This window comes from Paramisgurnus dabryanus, chromosome 12 (genome assembly GCF_030506205.2).
Source record: "Paramisgurnus dabryanus chromosome 12, PD_genome_1.1, whole genome shotgun sequence".
Lineage (NCBI taxonomy): Eukaryota > Metazoa > Chordata > Actinopteri > Cypriniformes > Cobitidae > Paramisgurnus > Paramisgurnus dabryanus.
Genome location: NC_133348.1, coordinates 23,935,648 through 23,962,441, shown reverse-complemented (window position 1 = coordinate 23,962,441; position 26,794 = coordinate 23,935,648). Strand labels below are relative to the sequence as shown.

Here is a 26,794-nt window from a genome sequence, read left to right as displayed (position 1 = left end):
TGTTGTGAATAGTTTGTCACAATATTGTTTTAAACGTGCAATGAGAGAGAAAAACGGTCGCCAACAAAGTTTCAATCTCCCTCAGAAAGTAAACTAACGTTACACCCAGATGTCTACCGCTGCTTTAACTCGCTTTATACCTTTATTAATGAATATAGGGTTGTTTTAACTAAATTATGAGGGTTTTGGTGAGTTTATATTGTGTTGAAAGTGTGGTGACAATGAAACTATTTTTAACGAAATGGACAAAGACCACCCGCCAGCGCAATCTTGCGGTCCCAGCATAATGGTCGTTTATCTCGGCGTTTCATCCGTTCAGTTAGCGTCAGAGAAAAGTATTAAGTTCGACTGTTTGGCAAGGCTGACTCGTGGTTGTAAACAGACAGGACTTGACACGCCGTACACATCATACTGTAGTACCGCAGTCCTCCTCCACAGAAGTGAAAACAAGAAACCTCATATTTAACTGGATACATGCATTGAACTCATCGCAGCTTTAACTTCGACCAAATATCATTCAGATCTGGGCTCATCTTAATATCAGATGAATGAAAGGGATTGCCGCGCTTATTGTTATTATATTACGGTATATCAGAAAAAGCAGAGAATATCTTCTCTTAAGCGTTTTACACGTCCAGTAAGTTGTCCAATACATTTTTATGGCATATTGTTTCCACCACTTCAGATGCATTACATGCAGTATATATAAGTTTCCAAAACACATCAAATCAATGCACGAAAAGAGAATGGGCTCCGCATTTACGTACCTTTGCCTTCTCGTCTCTGTCATCTAATCCTTCATCTCTGGATGTAAAATAGTCCATAATAACATCGTGTAGGAAACTGGCATCACCAGGATTGCTCAGATTTAGGCGATCATGTTTATCTTTAAAGTGAGCAGCTAGCTACTAACTTGTTAAAAAACTTTGCGTGAAATATAGTGTTACACCGCAGCCGTCCGGGTAAAACATTAAAGGGACAGTCTTTTTACCTTATCACTATAAATCGCTATTTTCTGCACTAAACGAGACATTTTCAGAGATTTTCTGTAGACAAGATGTTATAGAATAATAATTAAAAAAAAGACTTATTTAGATATTTATATATAATATATAATATAACAACTAATATACATATATTTGTTTTACAACTGACTAAACACTTACAGAAAGGTTTTGTTTGTTAGCATAGCATGATAATTAATACATTTTTAAATCAATCACTTTGTCTCTGCACAATGAACATTATCAAATATTATTAATGTTGTAAAATATATTGTTCATTGTTAGTTCATATTAGCTAAGGCATTACCAAATGTTAAGGAATAAACTATTGTAGTAAAGTGTTACTAAATTTTCTTTTACCATTTCCTTCACAATGTCTACTTATTTCTATGGCTAACAGATTTTGTAACATTTGTATTTTTTACAGTCTTACCATTGCTTGTAAGCTGGATTGGGTAAGATGGATCATCTTTAAAGGCACCAGGCAAGTACATGATGTACAGTTACAAGTCATGTATTTTTTCGACTGCAATATTAAATGCTTTCACGTCACATGCAAAATTACACAGGAATGTGGCTGACTTTTTATTTGTAGTTTACCTGAGTGTCATTGCACTTTTCAGGAGTTAAGGCAGATGTGGAGGCACAACGGGTGATACCAGACACACACCAAGCACATTATGTTCGGTAAGTTTGTACTTTACCACTACAGCTTCTTTAAATACCCATGTATACACTCATTCACAATTCCCACACCCAACACTGTAACACGACCATACACAACATGTACACAATTGTCTTAGTTTGCCATGTAGAAATATACAAACAGAAATATTCAGACTTTGGTTATAAGAAATTTAATAATTGTATTTATTGAGCAGAGGTGTCCCTGGACTTTATTGACAAAAGATTTTGTTTTCAGAATAAAAAGTTGTGTCCAAATCAGTAACAATTGTACTTTCTGTTCAGGACATTCAATCATGACATGATCCATGTGGATGCTGTCCATTGAGGAAAGAGTTTGTTCAGCGGTAAGTGAATCTTCTGTATTTTAATGTAATTAGGTGTGGAACAGTAGAATAAGAGCAAAAGGTTTCAGAATAGGAGTAAATTCAAGCCTGAGTTTAATTTTTTAAGAATCTTTTTCTATCTTATATTTGTTGACTTAATGTTTATGATATTTCTAACAGGTTTCTGGATAGAATTAATTCCAAAGATGGGAAAAAGTGCACATCCAGACAAGGAGCAAGCAAATGGACAAGGAACTTGGTGCAGAGAAAAGCTGTGGCCATTAACCCCCATGTGAACAGCTTCATGCAGTCCCTGATTGAGTTCGAATGGACGACTTCAAAGTAAAGGCCACTGTGGTCTGTCTGCCACAGTTTAATGCATTTATTTTTAGTGTTAAATGAAATTCAAGTAGAATATTTAAAACTATGGGCCAGTGTTCTTTTTACCACAGTGAAATGTTACCTTTTAGTCGATGATGGACTTTAAACTGAAAACTTCAAACTATGGACCAGTGTTCTATTTGCCAGAGTTAAATATGTTACAGCAGGGGTCTCCAAACTTGTTTATACTTATTGATTTTATTTTATTTAACTTGTTTATATGTTTATTATTGTTTAAAATCTTGTTTTAAATATGTCTTGTTTCAATTAAATGTTTTTTTTTAATAAAATTTTGATACATACATTGCTTGGATTGCCTTTTAATTAATTATGTTTTAATTTAGCATTTTTACCATATTAATAACTATAGATTTAAACCTAAATATCTAGCTATTATATATAATATTATTGTATTAACTGTAATAAGTAATAAATAGTATTTATGGGTCAATATAGACATTACAGTAAATTACTGTAAAAATAGACTACTGTAATAAAATATTGTAAAATTACAGTACAGTACTGCTTTGTAACTATACAGTACTAGTTTGTGTACCGTAAAATGGTATTACAGTACAGTACTGTAAAACCAAAATACAGTAACTTACTGGCAACCGTGCTGCCAGTACCATACTGTAAAAATACAGGGAAATTGTTAACAGTGTATTTATCCACTACGTGACTTTTGTAAATCCCGACAGTCGTTATTAAATGACAAAATGATGGCTTGCGCTGTGCAAGCTGTTAGTAAAATACATTGCTACCGTGATCAGCTTACAAAAGCACAGAAATAGTTTCAAATCATTATTCTTTCCTCTGGCCTATACCTGACCTATTGGTGACCTATACCTTCTTATGCATTTTCAATTGGTGCAATCTCTTCTAAGGTCAGACTGCATATTAACAAGGGACACTTTGCACTCTGTACAGTATATGCTGTATAAATCAGGTACTATTGCACATGGCGCAGTACTAAAAGCTGGAAGCATGCACATTATTATAAATTTGTGTTTGGACACATGCTTGTGCTGTTGCTACAGTGAATGAATGAGGGAGGGAGGAATGAAAGAGGATGAACTAGTCTGTGTCCTTTGAGAACGCTTACAGACGCTGTTGCATTACAAGCTGAACGAGGTTCCCCTTATGCAACAAACATATACTGCAGTATATTGGAAAATATCATGTAATATATTAGGCAATATATTCCCATATATCGGATTTAATATTTATATTTCCCAATATATTGTAATATATGCATAGAAAATATCATGTAATATATTAGGCAGTATATTCCCATATATAGGATTTAATATGTATATTTTCCATTATATTGCAGTATATGAATAGACCATACATGTATATATTGATACAAAATATATTGTAACCAAGACCAAAAAGGGCACTATGTTTTTCCATGTAATAGTTTGTCTTTATATGATTTAATATACTGCAATATATGCAGGGGCATCGCTAGACCCCTTTAACCAGGACACATGCCCCAGTGTAAATCTTTTGTGCCCCGGTGTAAATCTCAAGTTTAAATTTTAGCAGTTAAATAGTGTATTCCTTTACAAAGATAATCGCGGCAAAAACGGATCTATATGCAATGTAGTTACCCAATTTACGCTTGTAACGAAGCAGTCGCATTGACTCGTGCACGCACGTATCCATGTCCGCGCACGTCTTGCGCTCATCCGCATTGCACACAACCGCATTCAAAAGGTGATGCCACGCGAGTGACTTAGCTTATGAAAACATGACCAGACTAAAGTAAGTTTCTAAATAATAATAATAATCTTATTTTGACTCGATCATTATTGGCTTCTTTAGATGAACATGTTTTGTGCAAAGCAGGGAAAGCGAAGCAGACAAGAGAGATGATGAGTTTTAAGGAGGTAAGACAAACTACATCCTCACCCGATCAGGTCTGAAACATTAGAGGAAAAATCTCAGGAAAACCTTGTCAAGTCTGTAGAATTGAATTGTTGCTGAGACAGATGTAAGATGTTCTTAAGATTATCTAAGTGTACTTCACTGTGCTATTTTGAGGCACCATGAATATGAACTAACATGCACTTTTAACATACTATCTCTGTATAAAAAAACTTATTTAGTTAACACTTGTATTAATCTTGAACACAACTTTTATACAAAGATGGGTTCAAGTTTACTACAAGTGGTACATAAATACATTTTTTAAATACATTTTTAGCACATTTTAGTTCATATTTATGGTGTCTCAAAATAGCACAGTGAAGTACACTAAGATGATCTTAAGAACATCTTAATATACTAAAAATTTGTCTTTAGTACTTCTTAAGTACAAAATTAGTGTGCGAAAATAAAGCACTTAAAATACACTATGGAAGTGTACTACTTTTTCACCTTGGTTAACACATGAGTCAGTTTTGGTGAACTGTTACTTCAAAACTCTACACACAAATCCTTACATTTCTCAGTGCTTACACCATCTGGTCATATGGAAAGCACTAGCATTCAATACTGTTCACTCAAGTCAGCACAGCTTAGCAAACAATTACCAAGCTGGAAACACTAAAAGTCAAAATTGAACACACAGCAATCAGATCCTTCAATAGATACATAAAAGGGCCTGAATCTGTTCATTGAGCTTTGAAACAATGGATCCACAGAGAAATGAAGGAATAGGTCGAGGAAGAGGAGGAGGAAGAGGAGGAGAGAAAGAAGAAGGACATGGTGAAGGAGGAGAAAGAGGACATGGTAAAGGAGGAGGGAGAGGACATGATGAAGAAATAGGTCGAGGAGGAGTAGGAAGAGGAGGAGGGAGAGGAAGAGGCAGAAGAGTAGGGAAAGAAGGAGGACGTGGTGAAGGAGGAGGAAGAGGACATGGTAAAGGAGGAGGGAGGGGACATGATGAAGAAATAGGTCGAGGAGGAGGAGGGAGAGGAATAGGAGGAGGGAGAGGAGGAGGGAAAGGAGGAGGACGTGGTGAAGGAGGAGGAAGAGGACATAGTGGAGGAGGAGGAAGAGGAGGAGGACGTGGTGAAAGAGGAGGAAGGAGATGAAGGGCAAGGTGACAAGCAATTTCAAGGTGAAATACAAGCCACTCTAGTTGACCATGTCCTGGTCCATGGTATGACTATGAGGGAGGCTGAGCAACGAGTAAAGCCTAATTTGAGTCGCTTTACTTATGCCTCCATCTTCAGAGCCTTCAGGGAGGAAAACAGATAGGTGTACTTACAGTAAGACTGCTCTATACAGTAACTTTAGTGTGCATACACTGTTGGACTATGCTACTGGAATAAAGAAATGCATCAAATTGCCTTCCATACAGATAGACATATCAGCAGATGAATGCAAGGGGTGGATCAGGCAAGAGGATTTTACCCTTGCTGTTTGGCTAGGACCAATATAGCCTGTGATGTGGATGAGATTCTCTGGCCTGACCCAGAACTAAGACGGATGTTGAGGCGAAATATTACAATTTACAGTTGTGCTGTGTATAGCACATGAATGAATAAAAATGCATACATTGATTGTGTCTTTTTGGTCATGTGAAAAGGTTTTTGAGGGGGAGAACCACAAGCAACTTACCAGTTTTGGATATATTGTTTTGAATTGATTGCACAAGTGTGTAATACTATATTGTAGTGTGTGTGTTTTTGAAAGCTTGTGTGTGTTGTCTGAGGGAAAAGTTTGGTATTTCAGTAAGAGTGAATGGTTTTGAGTGTAGAGCTTCATTTTGACCTGAAAATATGATGTTCCCTTTCAATACGGTTCACTTCGCATTGCGTCAGTTTGCTGACGCTATGGGGGAAACTCCTGTTTACTCCGTGATTGAAGCCTATTGGTTAACGTCTGTAGAAAATACAGACCAATGACGTTTGAGCCCGCGCGGGGGCGTGGCACACGTCCCTATATAAGCCGGTGAAATACGTCAAGAGCTCATTACTTTTCTCCTTCAGCGCGAACCTTCTCGCTGCTCCGAAGAAGAAGCCCTTACTCGCCGTCGATCCAAGCACTGCAGCGGACTACAACACACCAGCGTGTTCCCCTGCCGCTTTCCGGTGAGCCTAAAAGAGAGTATCTAAAAGAGCAGAAGCGCGTTGAGATAATGTCGCTTCGGCATTGCGGCTCCTGCCGAGCCCCTTTGCCTGTGGAGGATTTCCACAAGGAGTGCGTCATCTGTCTGGGTCCTGCCCACGCCGAGGCCGTACTCGCCGAGGCGGGCTGCGCCCACTGCGAGCTCCTTCCTATCGCGGTGCTGCGCTCCCGCCTCGAGATCTTTAAACGGAAGGCTTCCCGTGCTCTCCCGCCTAAACAGCAGCGGAGCCGTGAAGCTGGAAGACGCCCTGAGACCGAGTCCACGCCGGCTCATCCCCCGCGTGCTCTGTCTCCCCGCCGTCACCCTGTCACCTTCGCCCATGAAGACCTGCGCCCCCTGCCGAGTGCTAGCGGCATGGTTTCCTTTGGGTCCGGTGACAACTTGGAAGTGATGTCATCCTCTGAGGAGTTAGAGGATTGGGCGGCTTCGGATGACGACGCCCACGCAGCCGCCGCTGATGAACCTACCGAGTCGCGTCCTCACGACTCTGAGCTCATCCGCATCTTGACGCAAGCTACGGCGGAGCTCAACATCAAGTGGTCCCCACCGTCAGAGCCTCAACTCAGCCGGTTGGACGAGTGGTTTCTGCAGCCCGGGCGCCGTCAATCGTCCCGCCAACGGCCGGCGCCGTTTTTCCCTGAGGTTCACCAGGAGCTCACCAAATCTTGGCGTGCTCCCCACTCCACCCGAGCTCAGAGCGCCGTCTCCCACGTCCTCTCCGTAGTGGACGGCGCCGACGAACACGGCTACTCCAAGATGCCGCCGCTCGAGGAAACTGTCGCCGCCCATCTCTGCCCGTCTTCAGCCGGCGGATGGAGGGCGAAGTTGAACCATCCATCAAAGCCCTGTCGCCTGACATCGACCCTGGCGTCAAAATCTTACGCCGCTGACGGCCACGCTGCATCCGCTCTCCATACGATGGCGGTGCTGCAGGTATACCAGGCAAAGCTCCTCCGTGACATGGACGAGACAGGTCCGGACCCGTCGACCTTTCAGAACCTGCGCAGCGCGACTGATCTGGCCCTTCGCGCCACTAAAGTCGCCACTCAGGCTGTAGGAAGAGCCATGGCCAGCCTGGTTGTTCTGGAGAGACATCTGTGGCTGAACTTGACGGAGATAAAGGACACGGATCGGGTTGCCCTTCTTGACTCGCCCGTGTCACCGTCGGGGCTCTTCGGCTCCGCTGTGGAGGGGTTCACCCAGCGCTTCACTGAGGCACAGAAATCGTCGCAGGCTATGCGGCATTTTCTACCTAAACGATCTGCCTCAGCGTCTGAGACCGGCCGCCCAAAACCGCCGCCAGCTCAACGCCCTAAGCCAGCACCAGCTCAGCCCCAGCAGAGAGCTGAACCGGAGGTCAAGCGCCAGCGTCCTGCACGACCGACTGGCCCGCCTCGACGCCGCGGTCCCCGTCCTCGGATTACGCTGGACCCGACGCCGGCGCCGCCTCCCTGAAGAGAGTCTGAGGAGGAAAAGAGGCTCTGGTCCCGCTTCGGCCGGCCCGCCCTCGAAAGTTCTGCGTGTTTCAGTCCCCTCGGGCGCTGGACACACCCTCGCTGTAACAGCGAAACACAAATTTTTACCTTTTCACAAAAAGAGCAAATTTCCTCCTCTGTACACACAAACACACACACACGGCTTAACGTCCATAAGCATATCGACGCTCGCCGTCAAATTTCACGTTTGGCAATCCACCCCCGGTATGCCGGGCTGGATTCTAAACGTAATCCAACACGGTTATTCACTCCAATTCGCCCGTAGACCACCCCGGTTTCGCGGCGTTCTCTACACCACTGTCCCAGACGATCGTATGCAGATCCTCAGGGAAGAGGTGCGTTCTTTATTACTAAAAGACGCGATAGAGACGGTCCCGGCGGATCAAAGCGAATCAGGCTTTTACAGTCGTTATTTTCTCGTTCCAAAGAAAGACGGCGGCCTCAGACCGATATTGGATCTACGCGTTTTGAATCGCGCTCTTGCCAAACGGCCGTTCAAAATGCTTACAGCCAGACGAATCATGGCGTTAATTCGACCGGGCGATTGGTTCATATCAGTGGATCTGAAAGACGCTTACTTTCACATTCCGATAGCGCCACGTCACAGGCCGTTCCTAAGATTCGCGCTCGACGGGACAGCATACCAGTACAAAGTTCTGCCCTTCGGATTATCTCTGGCACCACGCACATTTACCAAATGTGCGGATGCGGCTCTCGCCCCTCTCAGACAGAGCGGCATCCGCATATTGAATTACCTCGACGATTGGCTTATTCTAGCACAGTCAGAGAGGGAAATTACTGCGCACAAGACCGTTGTACTCCAGCATTTGGAGAATTTGGGGTTCAAAATCAACCTCCAGAAGAGTTTGCTCACCCCCACGCAGCGAATCGCGTTCTTAGGCACGACGCTCGACTCATTAAAGATGCGGGCATGGCTTACACAGGAACGCGCGCTCACGGTCAGACGCGAGGCGGCATCGTTCAAAGCGGGTTCACATCTCCCTCTCAAACGATTCCAAAAAATGTTGGGTCTGATGGCAGCAGCATCCCCACTAATACCGTTGGGAATGCTGTTCATGAGGCCGCTTCAGTTTTGGTTGAAAGCGAAAGTTCCGCCCCGTGCTTGGTTGTCGGGCCGCTTATTAATCAAAATCACGTACAGCTGCGTGAAAGCGCTTTCGATATGGACATCCCCTCACCTTTTCCTCTCGGGCACGGAGCTCGGCTCCGTGAGCAGGAGGAAAGTGGTGACTACGGATGCGTCTGCGACGGGTTGGGGCGCTCACTGCGACGGCGAACTCGCCTTCGGTGCGTGGAACAACCAGTTATCTCAGCTACATATCAACCACCTCGAGATGTGGGCGGTTATCTTGGCGCTACGACACTTTCGACCGAAACTCCAACATCAACACGTTCTAGTGCGGTCGGACAGTATGACGGTGGTTTCGTTCATAAACCACCAAGGAGGGCTGAGATCTCGCTCCCTATCCAGGCTGGCGAAACGGCTTTTATTATGGGCTCACGCGAACGTACGTTCGTTAAAAGCGACTCACGTACCGGGTGTAGCCAATACGGGTGCAGACATTCTCTCGCGCAACGGTCCGCCGCCGGGAGAATGGAGACTGCATCCTCAGACGGTCGAGAGAATATGGACCGTCTTCGGCCGGGCGGAGATCGATCTGTTTGCATCAGACGAGAACGCGCATTGCCCGATCTTCTTCTCGAGACATCACGATGCCCTGTCGCAAGCATGGCCGGCGTGTCTTCTGTATGCTTTTCCTCCGGTGGCCCTGTTACCACAGGTCCTTCAGAGGATAAGAGAGACGAAATGCGCGATAATTCTGGTCGCCCCGTTTTGGCACAATCAACCATGGCTCCCCGACCTATGGCAGCTGAAAACATCAGCACCATGGCCAGTACCGCTGAGGAAAGACCTCCTATCTCAGGCGAGAGGGACGATATGGCATCCACAGCCGGAGCTATGGAATCTACACGTTTGGTCTCTGAACGGCAACCATCACGCCTTTCAGGACGAGTGTTAAATACTCTAACTGAAGCTAGGGCCCCATCTACCAGGCGCCTTTACGCTCAAAAGTGGTCTATTTTTTCTGATTGGTGCACGACGAAAGACTTAAACCCAAACACCTGTGAAGTGGAGCATATTCTCTCCTTTCTGCAGGAAATGCTGGACAGCGGTCGCGCGCCCTCGACGCTTAAAGTGTATGTGGCGGCGATAACGGCGAATCACGCCCTTATCGCCGGTCGCACCGTGGGAAAACATGATCTCATCATTAAATTCCTCAGAGGCGCTCGCAGACTAAACCCACCGCGACCTAACACGGTCCCGTCTTGGGATCTGTCCACGGTCCTGAAAGCGCTGCGCGGTCCCCCTTTCGAGCCCCTCGAACAGGCTGACCTGCGCGCTCTCTCGTTTAAAACCGCTCTCCTCCTGGCGTTGGCATCGGTTAAACGAGTGGGCGATTTACACGCGTTTTCAATTGACCCGTCGTGTCTGGAATTCGGTCCTAACGATAGCAAAGTGATCCTTAGACCGAGAGCGGGATACATTCCTAAAGTTTTGACCACGCCATTTAGAGTTCAGGTGGTTTCACTTCTCGCCCTTCCGACGGCGGACGGCGAACAAACCCCGAACACGCTCTGCCCCGTCAGAGCGTTAAGAATATACACGGACCGTTCTGCCTCATACCGCAAGTCAGATCAGCTGTTCGTAAGCTTCGCGCAACATTCCTTAGGTATGCCGCTCACTAAACAGAGGCTATCTAAATGGATCGTCGAAGCCATTGCTTTGGCTTACGCCTCCCTGAATGAACATTGTCCAGTTGGTTTAAAAGCTCACTCCACGAGGGGTATGGCTTCATCTTGGGCTTGGTCTACGGGGATTTCTATCGTTGACATTTGTAACGCGGCCGGCTGGTCCTCGCCGTCTACGTTTGTCAGATTTTATAGCCTGGATGTCCCTGCCTTACAAGCACAGGTCTTATCGGCTTAATGATTCACGCGACTGCGTTTCTGTATGCCTTCACGGTGCGTTGCTAGCTCACCGTCATGGCTACCTATTAATAATTCACGCACAGCTCACGGCGCGCTCAGGGAACCCGCCGTCTCGTGCTCTATTGTATATGCATCATGGTGCGTTTAGAAACTTCACTGTATGCGTATTACTGTCTCATATATGGTGCTTACACTTGCGCTCGCTAGAGCTATGTATATGCTGGGTTAGGGCCACATGCAGTGTCTCTCCGGTAAGGGCACCTCAGTCCGTTGTGTATGCACGGCGGGATGGGATTACGTTCCCCCATAGCGTCAGCAAACTGACGCAATGCGAAGTGAACCGTATTGAAAGGGAACGCTTAGGTTACTCACGTAACCCCGGTTCCCTGAAATAACGGGAACGAAGCATTGCGTCGCTGGCCGTGCTACAAACGTCTACGCAGCGAGTGTTATTCGGCTGCGCGCTTCAGTCGAATAATAATGAGCTCTTGACGTATTTCACCGGCTTATATAGGGACGTGTGCCACGCCCCCGCGCGGGCTCAAACGTCATTGGTCTGTATTTTCTACAGACGTTAACCAATAGGCTTCAATCACGGAGTAAACAGGAGTTTCCCCCATAGCGTCAGCAAACTGACGCAATGCTTCGTTCCCGTTATTTCGGGGAACCGGGGTTACGTGAGTAACCTAAGCGTTTGGAGTATTGTGTGAGACTTTATGGAATTGTCTTTACTGTTTTGAGAATATGAGGCATAGTTTCAAGAAATGTGTAATAATGTTAGGTATAACGAAGATTATACTTGTATATATGTATCTTTTGCAGTAACTGTTGAACTGTAGAATAGTGGGTTGAGCAAAGGACATTGTATAGAAGTGTTGCACACTTCTTGCACACAGCAGGCTTTCAAAAAAGTCAGCAAAAAATGGGGGGCCTGTGCCCCAGTAGAGCTTTATATCTAGCAATGCCCATGAATATATGGATGTGCTATGTATGTATGTATGTATGTATGTATGTATATATGATTTAACAATTTTTACTTTCCAAATAAACAACTACAGCATATTCATGAATATGCATGGCATATAGCCTAAAGAAAATATTAAAGACAAAAATCTGCATTACACAAATAACAGTTTTATTGAAACAGCAGAGACCTTTCTTTCATTTTCTACATTTGTCAGTACTCTACTCAGCACCGACTGCTTCAACCAGAATGCGTGCCAAAGGCGATGGAGCATAATGCTTGAGTAGGAAGCTGAGATTCAGGCGCGAGGAGAGGACAAGGACACATACCTGTGACTAGCAACAATGAGGCTGATAGGTCCTGACCAGAGATGTATAGTAACGAAGTAGAACTACTTCACTACTGTACTTAAGTACTAAAAGACAGTATCTGTACTCTACTGAAGTATATATTTTTTCTCCTACTTCCACTTTTACTTCAGTACATATTTTCGATGAGTTTAATACTTTTACTCCGATACATTTTTTATGTGCTGCATAGTTACTCGTTACACTCAAATGTTACGAATCATTCCAAACCCACATTATCACTGCCAGAGCGGTGATACACATTAGAAACACACACAGATCGTGTTCTAAACCAATCGGAGATAGTGAAGGGCGGACCCCTCCCTCCCTCTCACTCCCAAATATGAGCCGGGGTTGTGGACAAAGTGAAGCAAATAGAGAACCAAAGTGCGCGAGAAAGACAGAGAGAGAGAGAATGCGTGAGAAAGGGCGAGTGTGCGTGAAAGAAGGAAACTTAAGTTCATTGAAACACCTTGTACCTTTACTGTACCTATTACCATTATATCGACTAATATTTAATTATTTGGTTAAATTAATCTAAATTATCTGAACAGTCCTGTCTTTGTACTCCTGCTACAGCCAAAGGAATTGTGAGTGTCCTTTAGCTAAAACATTTGAAATAATATAAACAATATTATATTCAAACTTTTGACTGTTTTCTTTAATAACTACATTACACAATACTTGTACTTTTACTTTCAGTACTTGAGTAGTATATTTTAAAATAAACTACTTGCAATACTTAAGTACAAAACATGTTTAATACTTTAGTACTTCCACTTAAGTGCTGTGCTTAAAGAGCACTTCAACTTCTACTCAAGTCACTTTTTTGATAGAGCACTTGTACTTTTACTCAAGTCTGGGTCCCTAGTACTTTATACATCTCTGGTCCTGACCTATAGTCCTAACTCATACTCCTAATCAGTAGGTGGTGGTAATGCACCTAAAAGTTGTTTGCTAACCACCAGTAAAACTTGAGAAGGAGACTGATCGTTGGCATGCTCTCAACCCAGGAAAAACTTCAAGCTTTACAAGGTACATAGTTTTCAGAGGTGGTGCTTTCCAGTTTTGATTGCATCTCTTCCAGGAGAGATTTTTGTGAACCAGAGGGGAAGGAGTGAGAAGGGAGAGAGTAATCGTTGTTGTTTTGTTCCACAGATGCTGTTTTAAACCAGTTTCCACGGCCAAAGCTGATGTTAGAAAATCCATCAACAGTAGAATATGTGAGCTAAGACACCAGGTGAAGTGCAAAAGCATGGGTATATAAGTAATTTAAACCAGTGAAGAGCCAAGATGGACTCCTAGCCAGGATAAAGGCCTGTTCTTTTGGTAATTTATGTCTTTGCTTTTTCACATTGCCAAAGCTCCTTGAAAGTTTGTTTATATCTATTATTGTCTGTGCATTTTGTTTATATTGTATTTTTAACTGTATAACGGCACTGCTGAAAGTTTGAAATAAATAGACCTTTGTAATTTAAATTGCTATTTTATATTTTCTGTTTTATGTCACTCTTTTAAAATGTAATTTATGTTAATGTAATGCAAGACATTTATGTAATGTAAAGCAAACCACATTGTCTGACCATGTGCAAAATCTCTTGTGGTTGTAATAGGTCTGTTTAGCTCTCTACCTCAAATTAGTTTTAGTATGTGTGCCTGATTAAAAGAAAATAAAGGTGGCTTTTGATAGATTATCCATTAGTCTGTGTTAATATGTGGTATAAATGTGTGTACATATTTTTATGTATATATTTCTATATAATTTTACATATTATTTAAAATATATTCTACAATATAGTAAACATACATGTGACACTATATCTGTACATATATTGTTAATACATTTTTGCATATCAATCGGAATACAATATGGTGGATATTTGTAAATATAATATTGCATATTTTGAGATATATAAACACATATATTATATTCACGTGCAATATATTAAAAGCGACAATTATTTCAATATACTGCAATAAATTACATATATATAGAATATATGTATCAACATATTACTCATGTATTTTACAATATACTGCAATATATTGCATACATAAAGAATATATGCATCAACATATTACTCCATATACTGCCAATATATACTGCAATATATTACATAGATAAAGAGTATATTTATCAACATATTACTCCATATATTGCCAATATATACTGCAATATATTACATACATTAAGATTATATTTATCAACATATTACTCCATATATTGCCAATATATACTGCAATATATTACATACATTAAGATTATATTTATCAACATATTACTCCATATATTGCCAATATATACTGCAATATATTACATGCATTAAGAGTATATTTATCAACATATTACTCCATATATTGCCAATATATACTGCAATATATTACATGCATTAAGAGTATATTTATCAACATATTACTCCATATATTGCCAATATATACTGCAATATATTACATGCATTAAGAGTATATTTATCAACATATTACTCCATATATTGCCAATATATACTGCAATATATTACATGCATTAAGAGTATATTTATCAACATATTACTCCATATATTGCCAATATATACTGCAATATATTACATGCATTAAGAGTATATTTATCAACATATTACTCCATATATTGCCAATATATACTGCAATATATTACATGCATTAAGAGTATATTTATCAACATATTACTCCATATATTGCCAATATATACTGCAATATATTACATGCATTAAGAGTATATTTATCAACATATTACTCCATATATTGCCAATATATACTGCAATATATTACATGCATTAAGAGTATATTTATCAACATATTACTCCATATATTGCCAATATATACTGCAATATATTACATGCATTAAGAGTATATTTATCAACATATTACTCCATATATTGCCAATATATACTGCAATATATTACATGCATTAAGAGTATATTTATCAACATATTACTCCATATATTGCCAATATATACTGCAATATATTACATGCATTAAGAGTATATTTATCAACATATTACTCCATATATTGCCAATATATACTGCAATATATTACATGCATTAAGAGTATATTTATCAACATATTACTCCATATATTGCCAATATATACTGCAATATATTACATGCATTAAGAGTATATTTATCAACATATTACTCCATATATTGCCAATATATACTGCAATATATTACATGCATTAAGAGTATATTTATCAACATATTACTACATATATTGCCAATATATACTTCAATATATTACATGCATTTAGAATATATGCATCAATATATTACTTCATATATTTCCAATATATTATGGGATATATTAAATAGTATAATGAGATGTATTTAATCAATATATGAAAACGGCAATAATTGCAGTATTGTATAATATATTGCAATATATCACTTACATATATATAATATATTTTTATATAATATATCATGATATATATTACTTTGTAAATTTCACAATATATGGAGACACATTAAATATATTGTCATGTAATATATTGAGAAATATATGTTTGTTGCATAAGGGTCAAAGGCACAAAAAAACCCCACACTGCTACAGAATTATTCACATGTGTACAAAGCAGCCACATACACAGACACATTGATTAATCCATGGTGCTAGAAGAATTCAGTACTTGTGAAATGTAGATTCATTCACATAATAAAATCACTGAATTATCACACTGAGAGCATAAAATCACACTGTGCAGTGAAATAAAATGTGGAAAAAGAAGGTGAAGAGATGAAAGCATGAGAGAACAGAGAATAATTCTTATTTTTTTAGGCATTTAAAGCAATTAGAGGAGTATTCAAAAACAGATTTGTAATGTCCCCGACTATACAGTACACACACACATACAATACACAAACAGACATTCACTTATTAAGACCCACTGCTAGTTGATTCAACTTTAGATTTTATCAGACAGAATTTCTGTTGAATTTCAGTGTTTTGATGTATGACATAAGCATGCAGGTGAGAATAGCTGACCACAGAGTGCTGTTATATTGTAGTTCTGCTGTTGACTAGCTGTCCTAGGGCTCTTTCTTCATCCAAAGCACAACATTATGATGACCGGGCTACTGTATGAGTCACCTGTCCTTTAATTCTGCAAATATGTGATACTGCCATCATGCAAAAACACATTTTAATTAACAATATACACTCTAAAAATGATGGGTTATTTATATAACATAATACATGTTGTGTACCAACATGTTTAATACTGATGACCGCAAAGCTACTGATGTGTTTTAGAGACAAGCTGAACCTCTGATAGGATTTGATAAGTTTCAGCCTAAAAGCTGTCCCAGAGGTTTACCCAAAATATTGTTGCATGTAACTAAAGCCGAATTATGCAAATCTATGAGTCTGACACCTTATATGCATTTGTTGCAGCAGCTAGTAAATACAATTACTATAGTTGGGTTGTAATTGATTTGTTGCTGGTAAAATACAATATTTTATTAAACTATATGGTGACAAAAACAATTAATGTATCCGTGTTCTGCAAATGAGTGGAAAAAACTGTTTGCCCATTTCGTTTTTGCCTCGGGTGCCCCGCCCTCACGAGCGTGAAGCCTACCTTCCATAGGAATGAATGAAAGCACGTTATTCACTTCGCGTCATTGCACTTGCACCTGCACCGGTTTAGCCCCCGATGGCCCCAAATCAATTTAAACCCTGATTATATGGTTGAATAACAACAACCAACATTGTGTATTTTAACTCATCATATTGTTTATTTTTAAACCAAGTGATTAATGTTAATTGCTCTGTCAACATGCAGAATTTCTTCATTTGGCATATTTGCAGAATTTTGCCTTCAAATTTGAGGTGTTCATTGAGTGATTCTTTAAAATAAATGTGAATTACCTTCACATGTGTCAATCACTTGTTAAAAAAGTTGTGTGATCAGTAGGGCTGGGCAAAATTTTTTTCGATAAATCGTTTTTTAAAACGTGTTCAAAATTGATTCTCAAAAACCAGAATCGATTTTTTTTCATATTTATTTCCGCAAACATTGAAGGTAAGATTAACGTTAATCTAATTGCTAGTCTTCTTCACTCGATGTCACCCTCTTTTTTGCCTTGCGCAATGTTACCAAGGAGCGAGAGGCGAGCCTGTCATTCAATCATTCAATTCTTAAAATGTCAGTTTCAGGTGCTTCATCGACGTTGATGCCACCTTTACATAAAAAGTCAGAGGTATGGAAGCATTTTAGATTTCGCAAGAAAGACGACGACGATAGTGTTGTGGCTCTTAATTTCTTTTTATCAATTACCCACTTGTAAACTGCTGTTCACTGTTCTTTTTTATTAAAATAGTATTTGTATTACATCTATTGAGTTGAATCAAGAATCGTGTATAAAAACCGACCCGAGAACCGCAAATTTAATTGAGAATTGAGAATCGAAATTGAATCGTTTTGATAGCTTGTGAATCGAAATCGACTCGATCTGGAACATCTGAATCGATACCCAGCCCTGGTGATCAGGAGCACATTAGGAATCACTTTTAAATCTATCCTGACTTAATACTAATTTAAATGGACAGTAAGTTGAATTTTCCCCATCTAGTGGTGAAATTGTATTTTGCATTCAAACGAATAGTGCTCTCTAGCGCCTCGCTTTTCCAAGTGCATGTTGCAACTACGGTAGCCGTTATGTAATCACTGATCTCCTTGTCTGTTACAGCTGGTTAACGTGTTCTGAACGAAAACGGGTTGTGGACGCGCTAGTGCTTTTTGTCGCTCTCTGCTATTATGGTTTTTTAATATGGCGGAACGACATGGAAGCCATCTTGGTCTTACCCGTTCAATGTAAATAAAGCAAAGATAGAAAAGGCTTACAAAGAAAAGGCAGAACATTGGCAGAGGTCATTTGACACCAATGAGGAAATATTTATGAATAAAGACATTGATTTTGACTAATAAAATACTTAACAAACTACACATTGTCCCTTTAAGGAATGCTGCAACACAATAGTCTACAATAGATAAACAAAATTATTACAAAAATGAATACAAACGGAATAAATGCCAGTCTATGTAGTTATGTTTGTATAATTATTGCAACCCATGTGCCATGGTGTAGTTCATTCAGTTCCAGCAGTTTGCACTAAAAATGCAGATTCGTGTAAAGATGATCATTCTTTGTTTGGCACAGGGATCACCAAGATTTGATTTCCAGGGGAATGGATGAAATAAAAACGCAATAGCCTGAATATAAAATATAGATAAAAGCTGTCAAATGTATAATTATAAATGTAAAGGAAGAAAATACAGAAAATAAACATTTTATAAACAGTAGTCCTCTAGTGCTTGTTTCATTATTGTAGTGCTGTGCTTATGTGATGTCTCATAAACTTCCAGGATAATTAAATTAGACTTTACAAATACTGCTAATGACTTGAATATAGTTAAAAGTTTAACATGGGCATTAGTGGCTGGAGTTTTTTTTTTTTGTAAAATTGCTATTCTTCAGAGTTTACTAATAAACCAGAGATCAGCTATATATGGAATTGCTTAAGTAAGGGATAATGTAGAGGCAGCCGGTAGTTATCGGGAAATAAGCCCCGACAGTGTGATCAGGACCCGACGCGAAGCGGAGGGTCTTGTATCACACTGAAGGGGCTTATTTCCCGATAACTACCGGCTGACTCTACATTATCCCGCTTATTACACGGCTACTTGTCACATAAGAAAAAAAACTGGACATGAATATGAATTTGAAACATTTTATTGGCATATTTGTTTTAAATTAACATTTTTACCCTTCCGCGAAACTTTGCACAGATGCATAAAATGATCGTAATACCTTATTAAGATCCTCTGCTTCATACTTGTCTGTCTCCATTTTTTCTCTTTTAGCCAGTCTTTGAGAAGTTTTAATGCCCATTCTGTATTTTTTTTGTGTGTTGGCTTCGTAGCTGTCATGCTCTATTTTGTCAAGTTCAGTCTCAGTAAGCTGTCTGTGTCTTGTCGTGGTTGTCCAGTGTTTGTCACAAGATGGCGCCAAACAGACAGTAATCTTTATTGGCGCGGAGCGATCTTACTCGTAAAAGTAGTCCGGCTATGCGTTATTATTTTGGAGCGGTTATTATTCGAAAAGAACGAACCTGCAAATGTCTCAACTGACCAATCAGAATCAAGCATTCCAGAGAGCCGTGTAATAACAGGTTATATAGAGACAGAAAATTAAACCTTCAGATGTATTATAAGAAAATGTTTATTAACCTTCATACAGTAGATATAAGGACAGATGTACACTGTCAAAAAACTGTCCCTAGCTGTCACTGGGGTGGTATCCTTTCATGCATTTATGCTTTTGCACTTAAAGAGTTCATTTTAGTATCTAAAATATACATATTAGTACCTCAAAGTTGCCACGAAGTACCTCAAATGGTACATATTAAGACCTTTTAAATGGATATTGCCAGAGTGACGACCTGGGCCTATTTTTATTTATTTATTTATTGACCATTTTCTGACAGTGTATACCTGAAAACTGTGGATTTGCAAATAAAACAGGCAAAACCAGTTTTCATATTACATTTTCTCAAATTCTACTGTACTTGATGGAGTGAAGATTGAGGATCAAATGAAACTCGAAATACCCCAGGACTACTTAATTAATAAAGTTTATATAATATTTAATGCGGTGGTGTATGGGTGATTGAGGGATATGCATAATGTGAATTTCTCAAGAATTCATTACTCATTTTTAGGAGGGCATGCTGCATATCCTTTCACATGCCCTCAACTAAACTTGCTTTATTACATAACAGGAGTAAAGGGAAATCGGCGAATATTGTTATACAGCTTTGTTTATATACCATTGTGTTGTGATTCACAGGTTTTGATACATGATTACCATCTTGTAATTGTCAGAGAATTGCATAAGCAAAGTATAATTGTGTTTCAAAAAACCAAACCGGTGGTGGTGACAGATTAGAGCTCTGATTGGTTGCAATGTTTCCCACAGGCACTGTGACTGGTTAAGATTAATGTCTGTCATAGTTAGGCAGTTACAGTATTACCCATGGACAAACAGACTATGGGAGTGTGAAATATGAGCCTGTTTACCAAGAAAGGCTCAGGGCTGTGACTTAACATAAGCACCAAGCTTCGTTCTCTGTTCGCCCAGAGATCAGCCCCCAGCAGGGCTTTAACTAATACACCTGTCACCCTGTTTCACACAACCACACACACAGCCTCGCTGCACATCTTTATCTTTTTCTTTTGTTTTATCATTCTTTCATATACAAAGACCTGTGCACCTGGCCTAGTAAAGCTCCCCTGACTCTAATTAAGATTCCACAGCTGCTATCAAGAAGTGAGACGTGAAGTCACTGGCACTGATTTGACACCATAAACACACACCTGTACGCACACAAACGCACACACGCTTTCCTAAACGCAGTGAGAAAGATTTGAAAGACAGCTCGACACTGAGGTGGATTCGCTAGAATGCATAGATCTCATGCATGGCGATGTTTATTTGCACGAGAAGTCTGTGTTGTTTTAGCACCCAATTCGCAAAAGTCATTAGGAAAATTAGGATATTTTGATGTGGGCGTACACCTGGTCATAAGACATAATGCGCTTTACGTCCTACATAGAATTTACACCTGTTGCACTATCTAGGTATAGCGCACAACTGAGACTAAATCTTATATCTAGCCAAGGGTAGGTGTAAGTATAAAGTTTTGATTCTTTTAATGGCAAAAATAGAAATCATTAAATTGACAAGACATTGGCGCTGATTCACACAGGATAAGCGAGCACTCATGCATGACAGAGGCTATGTTTACATACGCAAAATTTTGTCAGTCCGACTGAATTGTATCTTTTACCCGCAGAACAAATACTAACCCGCGGAGACAGTTTAAACAGTAGCCTCTGAACTCGAAAAAAGCAGAGGACTTGGTAACGCCACCCAGCGCAAAGCATCTTTCATCGAGTTCACACTTTATCTCTGGATAAATGTACAAAGTTGAGTTGGAGAAAGTTGTTCTTAAGAAGTTTTCAGATATACTGAAAACACAATTTTCAAAATGCACAAAGCTATTTATTGCTTTATGTAGCCTGTTGTTATGAAAGTACACACAAACGCTGCAGAATGTACAACTTTGTTAAATTTTATTTTAATTCATTGTTAGAATTAATCAGCAAATTATTATTGTTGCCATAGTAACGCGAATGGAACCACCATAGTACTGCGAATTGTACCATCATAGTAACGTGAATGGATCCACCATAGGTGGGTGAATGTTTTTGTAATTCATCCATTTTAATGATATTAAAATGTGAGCCTTAAAGTTTGCATAATTAAGGGCGTGGCACTTGAGTGACGGTTTAACAGCCACTGCTGTCACTAGAATCAAGCTAGGAGGGCGTGGTTTCAGCAACCAGACATTTACCCATGTTCGGTTATCCGCGAGTGATGCGCGTTGAAGCACGGCCAAGATGGCGACGACAGGCACCGCCTACTTTAAAGGCACACCGCGGAACTTTTTGGCCATTAAGGGGCGCTAGACATGTATTTTTCACGCCTAGCGCCCCTAGAGGCCACAAGCGCCGCAGCACTGTCGCAAAGGAAAGAACTGGCCAACCTTAAAACTTAAAACTAAACTAAAAACTAAACCTTTAAAAACTAAACGCTAAACGATCAACATTTTAATTCATTAGGGAGAAACGCAGTCATGGATTCGTAGCAGAAGCCATTTCTCAATCTGAAGGTTGCAGCCTCCGGATGTCGTTTTTCTAAGCTGCATACGTCATCAAGACTTATCTTGTCTTATTTCAGAATATTAACAATTATAAAGTTGACTGTTATACTTAGTTAATCGTAAATTGTTGCAGTATGCTTATGACTTGCGAATGTAATGCTCAGTTTACCTTAATAAATCAGGCTTGATGACGTATGCAGCCTGCATAATTGACCTCCGGAGGCTGCAGCCTTCCAATTGAGAAACGATCAAAAGTATTTCCTTGCCTTTTTCGAAACAAATATTGTTGCATCATCCCTCTCTCCCTCGCCACCAGGATATTCCGCAATGGGGCTCGTTTTTCCTCTCTTTTGTGTGAAAATTGTCGCTCCAAATCCAAGTAAACCGATGTGTTTAGGTCTGCCGCTTTGTACAATTACCTGTACAGCAGTGGTCTCCAACATGGTGGCCCTGCTGTACAGTAGGTACAGTAGCCAGAGTGAATCAGCTCTTTATGTACTATACTTTCATCTGATAAGCAACTACTTCTATGATCAATAAGAAATTTTAACAGCGCAAAGTTGCAATCCATAATTTCTGCCTCTTTATGGCCACCTCTGTTCAGTTGCACGTCATCTTGCGTATGTTTTTTGTGTTTTAAAAAACAACCTACATTTCCTGTGAAATACGGCCCAACAGCTCATCTTGTAAATCATTATTTTAAGCTTACAGTTGTGAATTGTGGTAATCTACGTTGACCATTTTAAACACTGAGTTTAAAGCTACTGTAACAAAGTTTGTTACTGAGACATTTTCAATAATATGCCTAATAATAGAAAGTTGGTGTGTTTGCCCTATACAAACGTAACCCTGCTAGTGTAAACTCTGTTTAAAGGGGACATATTATGAAAATCTGACTTTTTCCATGTTTAAATGCTATAATTGGGTCCCCAATGCTTCTCTCCACTTAAAATAATGTGAAAAAGATCAACCCAGTAACTTTTGGTAAACCATCATCTGCAAGCATGTGAAAAAATATGTCATTGATATTTGGCTCCCCTTGCGATGTCAGAAGGAGATAGTACCACCCTTTAATCTGCACTATCCAACCACAGCACTGCCATTTAGTGCAGAGCTCATTTGCATTAAAAAGGACACATCCAAAAACATTTTTATTCACACATACAAAGTGGCAATTTTAACATGCTATAAAAATTATCTATATGATATTTTGAGCTAAAACTTCACATATGTACTCTGGGGACAGCAAAGATTTATTTGACATCTTAAAAAATGTCTTGTGAAATGTCCCCTTTAAGTCATTTTTTGTGATTTACTGGTTTCTACATAAAATCATTCTACATAATGTAAAGACCATTCTGTGAATATAACCTTGATATATTTTAAATTGCTTGAGTAAGGTCATGTCAAAGATTAAAAATCAATGATTGAAATAAAACGTGATGCTCCTAATCTCAAAATTCGATGAGACGGGGGTCACAAATGACAAGTAGTCACAGTACTGTGATATTGCAAAACATTATTGAGTAAGATGCAGGTTTGTGCACTGTAAATCAGTTTAATGACTCTGTGTGTGCGCATATGAAAAATTCATACTCAACAGGTTTGACAGAAATATTGGACTAATAAGGTAGGATTTGAAAAAATAATGTCAGCTATAATTTTTTGATAGCTTAATATCGCGAAATCACACACACACTTCCTCAATCCGCTCCTTTCCTCTTCAGATCGAGGCTCTCCATTCAGATCACACACTTCATTTACAACCCTCAGACTTCTGTACCAATTACACCCCATATCAAAAGCCACGCAGGGCTGACATGTCCTACAAAAAGCCTGATTAAAGCTTCACATAAACACACACACACACACACACACACATACACACACACACACACACACACACACGTGTATCCTAACACAATTTATTAGGCTGAAGGATATTTTCTTTCAGAAGATAAAATCTGGACCCTTAATGGCCCACTGAACACACACACACACGCACGCACACACGCTGTGCCAGTGGTGTGTTGAGGAATGGCAGCTTTTCATAGCACTTCCTATGGGCTCTTTGACTGGCATGGAGAAATGAGACAGGTTCTCCACTAACAAGCCCACTTTTTTATTTCCTCTACTGTCAGATGGCTCCAATATTAATCCAGCGTGCTATGAGACAGGAAACTCCAACCATGCAATTTCCGTATGTTGCAATGGAGAGATCTTATTGATCAGCGGGTGACACCGAGAGCGCATGCGCCCGTCAGATGTGTTTTACACATTACGCGCACGTCCGTCTCAAGGACATACTTCAAACACGAGGCCTGTCAATCAACGGGTGGCTGGATTAAAAAGAAGAATGAGCTTTATGCTATTTTCCCATCATGCACACACACCACCCACAGGTAAATCTGGAATCTGTCCATCACAGTCGAATGCTTTGTTTACCTGGCATGTTGAATATTTGGTTTTCGGCTGCATGTTTATTGTTGACGGTAAATGCTTTGTCTGTGTTGTTTTTTGTCATAAATACACATAGAATTGGCTCAAATACCTGAAATTCGGAAAAACAGTACTGATAAGTCGGGTGTGTTGTTTCAGTCGCTATTTCATCCAGCAAGCGGATGACACACAATTTTGCAGTTGTAATTTTTGTGCGCATAGTGCTAAGAAACACAGATGGGAGATGGATCGCTGAATCTTCAACATACAGTATCAGCCCATCACATAATTCATCATGTAATGTCCAGTGTGCAGAGAGAGCTGGGGGCAGTATTGAATCATCATCATGGCCCTTCAGTCAATGCCCACAAACAACTCATACCTCTAATAAATAGCTCTTATAAATCGTCCCCCCTCCTCCTCGCCACATCTCACACCGTGCGCCTTTCCATTATTCTGTTGTTTTTGCTAGCTTCCTTTCTTTGGTCATGGTCCACGCCACCTCTCACAAAAGCATCTCAGGTGCTCGCAGGCTTTGAGAGATAATGTTCTGCATCACGGCGACGCCGAATGCAGGAAATGCAGGATGCTCGGTGATGGTGGTGATTGATTCCCACGCGGAAAGAGAAAGCGGCTCATATTCCCCCATGTGCCCTGACAGGACTTCCTAACCATCCCACACCCCCCCCCCCCCCCCGCACACACACATAGACTCCCACATACATTTTAATCTGTCAGAGATGCGTTTAGTGGAGCGAATCTGTCACCTCTAGCACTTCTTCATCCTCCTCTTCCTCGCAGATGATGAAGATCAAGTAGTTCTACCACAATTCCAGAAAAGGGTTCTTTGGGGTATAGGTGCTAAAAGGTACTACAGCACCAGGAATCGGCCATTTATCATAGGGGTTTTTGTTTCAGATGTCGATACGTGACTTGAGGCAACAAAGTACTGTGCAGCACAGCGCGGGCAGGGTGATGCAAAGCATAAAAGGTGCGTGATATTCATTTTTTTAAGTTGACATTATAGCTGTTTTATTCTGTAATTTATCTATAAATCAAATCCAGATGTATGTTTAATTAGTAAAGTCATTTGTTAATGTTGTATTTAAATAGAAAAATTGAAGTTTTAAATGCTGTATGTTTTGTACAAACAGTAATGAGGTGATAATGAGATCACGACAGCCACAAAAAGTCTTTGTTGCATTTGAATAGAAAGTGGGTGGAAGTTATTTTTATTATTTACGCATTGCACATTCATATTAATTAAAATCTGTGTCTATTTCTCTGTGTCCATATATATATATATATATATTTATGTGTGTGTGTGCGCGGGTGTAGTCAATGTATGCTTTATCTGTTATTTCTATGCTTTTGTTTTATTCAAATAAATTCTGTGGTTTGCCTTTTGTGCCAAATTATTTTGTCCAATAAATACCTTAAAAGTTTTGTGTTTTGTATATTTTGTACCATACACTATCAGAAAAAGGTACAAGAACTGTCACTGGGGTGGTACCATTACAAAAATACAACTTTGTGCCTGAAGAGTGGATATTACTACAGACATATTGGTAGCTATTTCTGTACCTAAATGATACATTTTAGGACATTTTAACCATTCTAAGACATGGATGTCCACATATGTGGACATCAATTTTTTTGTTTTTTGCACCATAATAGTTAATTCTGAAAAACTGGAACCTGTTGTACACAAACGTGGACAATTACACTGCTTCATGTTCTAAAATATTTGGTTATTATATGTATTGGTTCTTCCTAACCCCAAAATAGCTGGAAGAAATCTGAAAAAAAAGACAAACCAAATCTTGGGTCTTAGGAGGTTAAAGGGACACTTCACCCATTTGCATTAAGCTTTGTATCATAAGATCCCCAGTCATGTTTTTGGTCGTGCATCATTTCCTCAGTTGCCGCTGAGACATGAGAAATACAGATTTCAGTGTTGCACTTCCTTCTTTCAATGATGTAAAAATCATCATTTTGCATCATTGAAAGCAGGAAGTCCAATATCTTTGTTGAGGGGGTCAGAGTACAAACACCCCTTTTCTCTGTCAAAAAGGCACCAAATTCGAAATTGTATGTTGCATTTCTTTTACAAATATGATGCACTTTCAATAAAGATTAATGTTTCTATGGGTGAAATGCTCCTTTAAAGGGTACTGCCCATAGACTGTAAAAAAAAAGGACGACACGGGCCGCTTCCTTCCATTGTAATGAATTAATCGTAAAATGTACGACGATGGGCGCTGACATGTTACGCAAAAACGTCATTTTGGGGCCAGGGTATGCAGAAGGAATCG

General features: G+C 40.0%; 1 long non-coding RNA gene across 1 annotated transcript; it reads left to right on the top strand.

The window, feature by feature from the left end:
* Window positions 1-1,218: 1,218 nt before the first annotated feature.
* Window positions 1,219-2,601, top strand: LOC135738675 (uncharacterized). The gene is made up of 3 exons (XR_010528746.2): window positions 1,219-1,691; window positions 1,974-2,035; window positions 2,195-2,601. It is a non-coding gene; the product is annotated as an uncharacterized lncRNA (long non-coding RNA).
* The last annotated feature ends 24,193 nt before the right edge of the window (window positions 2,602-26,794 follow it).